We start from the raw sequence: 6,217 nt of genomic DNA, 5'->3' as shown, positions 1-6,217 counted from the left end.
CCTGAAGTCTGGAATGTTAGTGAAGTTATGGGTCCAAAACTGAAGCGAAAGTGGATGGGGAAGAAATTTTCCTCCTGGCAGGGTGATCTTCGATTTGATCAAGTCGTCCTTGAGCTCTATTTCTTCATCAACTTTTGGCACCTTCATTTCGGCTGCATTTTTGCAAAGCTCCAGCAGTTCAGCCTTTTTTCTTTTCTCTCTATCCAAAGCCATTTGAATGTCTCTCGCCTTTAGGAAGTTCTGCAGCTCTGGGATTTTCATACTTACAAACGAAGAACTCTACCAGGCTTTCACGCACAAACAATTCGAAACTAAGCTATTGTATTAGGCCATCCCCCCCCCCCCCCCCTTTTTTTTTTTTTTTTTTACGTTTACCGTCGAATGCGTTTCCTGATATTGGGTCGGTCGGTCGGATTGAAAAAACAAAAAAACAAAAAAGTAATCATAAGCACTCTCGAAATCGTTGGCCTGGTACCCCAGCATCATAGCTGTGGAGCCAGGAAAACAACAAGACGTGAACCCAAAATCAATATGGCGGAAAAGTTGATGGATGTTGTTGCAAAATTTAGACAGCGTGGAAAAAAGGATCAACCACCGAAACTCCTATGCGACAGAAAAATGGCTGAAAAACGTCGTTACCTATTTATTTTTTATTTTTTATTTTTTTGGAAAATGCCAAAAAATTGGGTCGGTCGGACGACGCTAAACGGAGAAAAAAAAGGGGATGGCCTTAGTTACAGACAAGCTGCCAATCTACTGTGTCAAGAACCGTTTCTCAGAATTCACTTTCTTCTTTTCTGTCCCCTCATTTGTAGGAATTGCTGCATGCCTGCGGGTTCTTTAAGAAAACATATACTGGTCAGTTTTTAGGTTTCATGGACTTGAAGCGCCCGAAAAGTTGAAATAAACCCCTTGCGACGGCTGGTATATCGTAGGATAATGCCCAAGGCTGAAAGATTGTCCGAAAAATAAACAGTTGGCCGCGAAGCAAAGCTTCGAGGGAGACTGTGAAATTTTGAGGACAATCTTTCATCCAGGAAGCCGGAAAGGGGTTTATTTATATCATACTGACCCACCGAATAATTTCTCAAGGAGAACGCACTTCATATACCCAAAAGGTAAAAAAAGCCAGCTTTCGTTTTGTGCCTGGCACGATTGCGGTTGACGTAATCAACAAACGCAAGTTGATTGGTTTGCTCGATTTTAATTACACAGTAATTGGAGGAAATGTTGACAGGTTGTCATGTCAAGTATGTTCTTTACAACGCCCCGAAGATCAAAAGCTTGAAAACGTAAATGAAAACAATGAAAACACGGTTTTTTTCCAAATGTTTTTGCAATTATATTGTTCAAAAAGCGGACAGCCGACGAATTAACAGTCTTTCACAAAAATGCTTAGTATTTTTTGGTCTTCTTTGGAGGAATGAAAACGAAATTAAGCCATGAAAGTTTGAGTGAGAAAAAACGGACGCGGATGGACATTGAACGTTCAACACGAATGGAGTTGATTTTGCTGCTGAATCGAGCGAGATCCTTCAAAGTAGCATCTAATGCTTTGTCAGTCGACTGAAATTATTTGTCACGAATAATACGAAAAGTTGAAATTTAAAAAACGATCTCTGTGTGGTGTAAGTGACGAACATGACAGAAACCGGTCCAGCCCAATACGAACAATCGCCTCAACGCACTGGACAGTTCCGACGACTCCATGTTTTCAAGAGTGTTTTGGAACCTCTTTTCTTCTCCACGATAAAAAACTACATACCGTAGTAGCTTGGTAAATAGACTGTCGCAAGAAAATGTAAATAACCTTTAGTTTGTTTATACGAAAAACAAAAGTCAATTCAAAGTTGTCGTTCGGCATTGTCAACCAGCTTTGTAATTTCTCCATCACTGGCTTCTGCAAAACGAATTTTTTTGTCTTCCATGACCAATCAAAACTCTAGCTTGAAAGTTTGCTCGTTTCCCGGTTTTTCTTTCGTAGAAGTAAAATCACAAGACGGATATCAAATCGGAGGGCGGATATCCCTTGCGAACCATTCCGATTTGTATCACGTGATCAGTCTTATCCAATGAGAGCCCGCAGAAATTATTCGTGGGTTACAATATCGCATAATTTATCGCATATTGTTAGTCATGCAGTAAAAGAGATTTGGTCTGCGATTAAGGTAATCGTGACCGAGTTAACTGGTAGTTTCCGCTTGTTTGAAACACATTTCAAAGTGACGAGGCGGATAGCTTTTTCTTTTCTCAAAATTAGGCTAAAGACTCATTCACTTCCAATAAAATATAAATACGCAAATGATTGCAAGCAGTATCAATTGAAACTGCTTTGATATTGATAGGATTTTTTATAAAATACTTCACTTTCCCATTAAAATCATGAAGATGACATATCGGTGTCTTAATTATAAATAATTCGGAGAAAGTTGTTACAATTTTCAGCAAGCAAAAGGTTCAACTGAACTTTGGTATATTATTTCGAGTTCTTCTGCATCTTTACTGAAAAGACCGATGAAGACGGCTTAAATTTCTAGTAGTTGCATTTAAATCCGGCAAAGAAACTATTAAAGTAACAGTGGTCATTGACACACTTTGTACAACACTCAACAAAAAATTACGTACAAGGAATGATGCGACTTTCACTTCTGTAAAGCTTGGAGCTCTCAACATCGTTGGAGCTCTCAACATGGCGTGTATGTGTGATGACAAAAGTGAAGTTCATGAAACAAGTTACTGTCACCTATATCAAAGGCTCACTAATTCAATTGTGCTATTGCGGTTGTTGCAAATTGATAACACAAGAAGTTAGTTCTGTCTCACATGCAAACAGCTAATAAGCGATTAGAGAATTAGAACTTAGAAGTAACAAGTTGGTACAAACTAAATGAAAGCAGTTTGGTGTGAGAGTTACCGACTAAAGTTCACAAAGACATGCGAACCAAATTTCTTCGCACAGTGTCGCCTATTAAGCAAAAGAAAATTGCAAAAGATTATCACGTTTTCAGTTATACTTAATGATACTTTGCGCACTGTTTCTTGACAAAATAAACTGAGCTACCACCTCCTTTTCCAAAACAAAGAACTGTAGTTGCTGGCAACTACCGTATGATATGCAACGGTCTGCGACGATCGGAAGTTGTCTGCGTCGTCCTTGCCGCAGACGATCATAAATAAACACAGGAGGCAAATGTTTCCATTTAAATCTGAAGCGATCGCGGACAAGCGTACCAATAATCCTCTGCGAAGCGAGGAGACAAAGGAGCGCACTTACTTCAAGTCCGATACTGGGACGTCTTTCAATGCGAACAATAGTGTGTTGCCGATAGGACACAGATCCTCTAAGACACGCGTTTGCATTAAAAATTGTCATAGTCGGTAGCGTCATAACGGTCGGAAAAGTAGATTCAACTTTCCCGATCATTCAGACCGTGTGCCACAGATCGCCGCAGACGCCGGGGACCTATGTTTCCATATGTCTGCGACGTGGCACAGACCTATCGGCGATCGTGTCGCAGACGGATCGCGGACCATTGCAGATCATATGGAAACCAGGCTTAACATGGATAATTCCTTTCTATCTTCGGACCAAAGATTATCACTGAAAATTAAAAATTGGACTCACCAGTTAAATTAGGCTGTCTTTCATAATCTCCATCACGGAATTATCAGACAAAAAAGTATCAACAGTCAATCACATCAAGCTAAATATTTGCGTTGCATTGCTTTGATTCTACTTTGAAAAAACCCACCAATCAGCGCAAGAAGAAAATGGTTTAGAAATGTGGAACGTTTGAGCATAATCAGCTTTTCTGAGAAGTCCACAGGTTATTATATGTTTCCATATGTCTGCGACGTGGCACAGACCTAACGGCGATCGTGTCGCAGACGGGTCGCGGACCGTTGCAGATCATATAGAAACCAGGCTTAACATGGATAATTCCTTTCTATCTTCGGACCAAAGATTATCACTGAAAATTAAAAATTGGACTCACCAGTTAAACTAGGCTGTCTTTCACATTCTCCATCACGGAATTATCAGACAAAAAAGTATCAATAGTCAATCACATCAAGCTAAATATTTGCGTTGCATTGCTTTGATTCTACTTTGAAAAAACCCACCAATCAGCGCAAGAAGAAAATGGTTTAGAAATGTCGAGACTTTTGAGCATAATCCGCTTTTCTGAGAAGTCCACAGGTTATTATAGTTTTCTGGGAATACGCTGTCATAGAGCGGAGCCCACAGGTTACGTCATAAAATCCCCTTTCCCTAAATGTTTCAAGATGGCAGCCACATGTTGTACACCGTGAATGCCACCAAGACCAAGATTTCAACCTTGCTGCCCATTGATCGCATGCATGATGGATTCTGTGTACGTTGCTTCTGGGGAAAAAATTACTTAACTATTTGTCGGGAGAAGAATTGTAAACAAGAGCTCTTTTTTGAAAGAACTTTGAGGATGAGATCGGAATCAAATTTCAAAGAAAATGAAAAGGCTGACAGTCTGTTAACACTGGGGTTAAAAAGTGTCATTATGCTGTTCACTTGGTATTGTGATATAAACCCCAGTAAAACGTAAATACTCAAAGTAAAAGCTTGAAAAAGCAAAAATTTAAAAAGGCTCGAAACAAAATACAAGCACGGTTATTTTGCTCTACCAGTTTTTTTCGGTTGCCAAGAAATTTAAACATAAAACTAGCTAGTATTTGTACTTAAAAGCATCTTTGTCAGGCAAACTTTTTTTCATTATCATCTCCACTGTCAACCTGGCGACATTACTGGACCATCTTAATTAAAGCTGTATTCAAGATGTTTGTGCAAAATGTCAAGTCCTCCGGTTCTCTTGCACACCAGCTCCAGCTCCAGCTCAGTTTTACGCTCAGCAAATGAGACGTGATTGTAAATAAGAAAATATATAGCTGCTGAACCAGTGAAGTTCTTCATAGCTATGTTTTAAATATAATATATATATCTATTTAGGCAAGCCTGTAATCCTCAATAATTATTTAAAGAATTAAATTTTTGTTTTTTGAGCGAGTAATGTGTTAACTACATGGATGATATCGTGCATCAAATGGAAACTCGGAAAAATCCGATATTCTGCTGAGTATGAAATAGCTAAGAATTGAGCTCTTTAGCTTGTACGTTTTGTTTTCCAATTCAAGCCACGTGATGTTACTCAGAGAAAAGTTCCTTTCAAATGTTATCTTATGCACGTGCTTATGTACGAATAACTTACGAAAAAACAAAAGGAGAATTCCATTGAGAACATCACTTGGTCTGAAATGGGAAAATCAAACGTACGTACAAGCTAGAGAGGTCGATTGAAGTATCGAGCTCTTTCAATAAGGTGCATTTTGGCGAAGTATTTTGAAAGGTGTGGTTTTTTTTTTTGAATCATTGTTATCCACACATTTCACCTCGGCTACTTTATCATATACAACGTGGAGTCTACTGTAATCTCAGATATCAGTTAAATTTTCTGCCATTTCTCAGCTGACAGTTAAACTTTTGGCCAATTCTCATTATTAGTTAAGTACTGTTTTGACAGATCTCAGTTTTTTTAGTTTTAAAATTCCACTAATTCACTCAAAGCCATGACCTTTCGTCAAGAGGCTTTCAAAATGCGTTTGCGAAAGAAATTTTGCTTCACCGATAGGCCTGTCATGGAGGTAATTGGTGGTTATGATGTCGGCAAAAATCCGTTCTCAGGTGAAATTGGTGATCCTCATTTTGCCCGGGTTGAATATGCACTCCCCCACCCCCAAAAGGATTGAAAACACTTTACCTTCCGCACGCTCTCTCTTATGCGTCTCAACACATCTTCTTAATAGTCTGAATGTTTCGTATCATCTTACTGGTTTCTATACAGAGGCACATGACCTTGAAGCGTGTAACCGTTGCAAATCCTTTTCTTGGAACAAAGCTGGTGATTTTAGGACACCAATTTTATACCCAAATATGGACAAAAATAATATCAAGATCGAATTTGCACGCGAAGGAAAATATACGAGCTACGTTACATCCAAATAAGGAAATTTTTAAACTCAAAAATCCCCAGCTCTGAACCAGAGTTAAACGTTTCAAGGTCATGAGCTTCTAGTTCTGAGTCGGAGTTCATACAGTTATCCCTTCAGTCTCAACATTACAACATAGTATGAGACCAAAGAACTGTATTGTGCACTTACCGGCATTTGTACCGTGCACTTACCGGTA

General features: G+C 39.1%; 1 protein-coding gene across 1 annotated transcript in view; it reads right to left on the bottom strand.

The window, feature by feature from the left end:
- The window catches only part of LOC138006880 (NFX1-type zinc finger-containing protein 1-like), a 49,735-nt gene extending 43,929 nt beyond the window's left edge, over positions 1-5,806 (bottom strand). The window contains exon 1 of the mRNA XM_068853491.1: positions 5,790-5,806. The gene's annotated coding sequence lies outside the window, so the exon portion shown is untranslated. The remainder of the gene's footprint in view (positions 1-5,789) is intronic.
- Between the last annotated feature and the right edge of the window lie 411 nt (positions 5,807-6,217).

Source organism: Montipora foliosa, chromosome 6 (genome assembly GCF_036669935.1).
Source record: "Montipora foliosa isolate CH-2021 chromosome 6, ASM3666993v2, whole genome shotgun sequence".
NCBI lineage: Eukaryota > Metazoa > Cnidaria > Anthozoa > Scleractinia > Acroporidae > Montipora > Montipora foliosa.
This window is presented reverse-complemented; position numbering and strand designations above follow the sequence as displayed.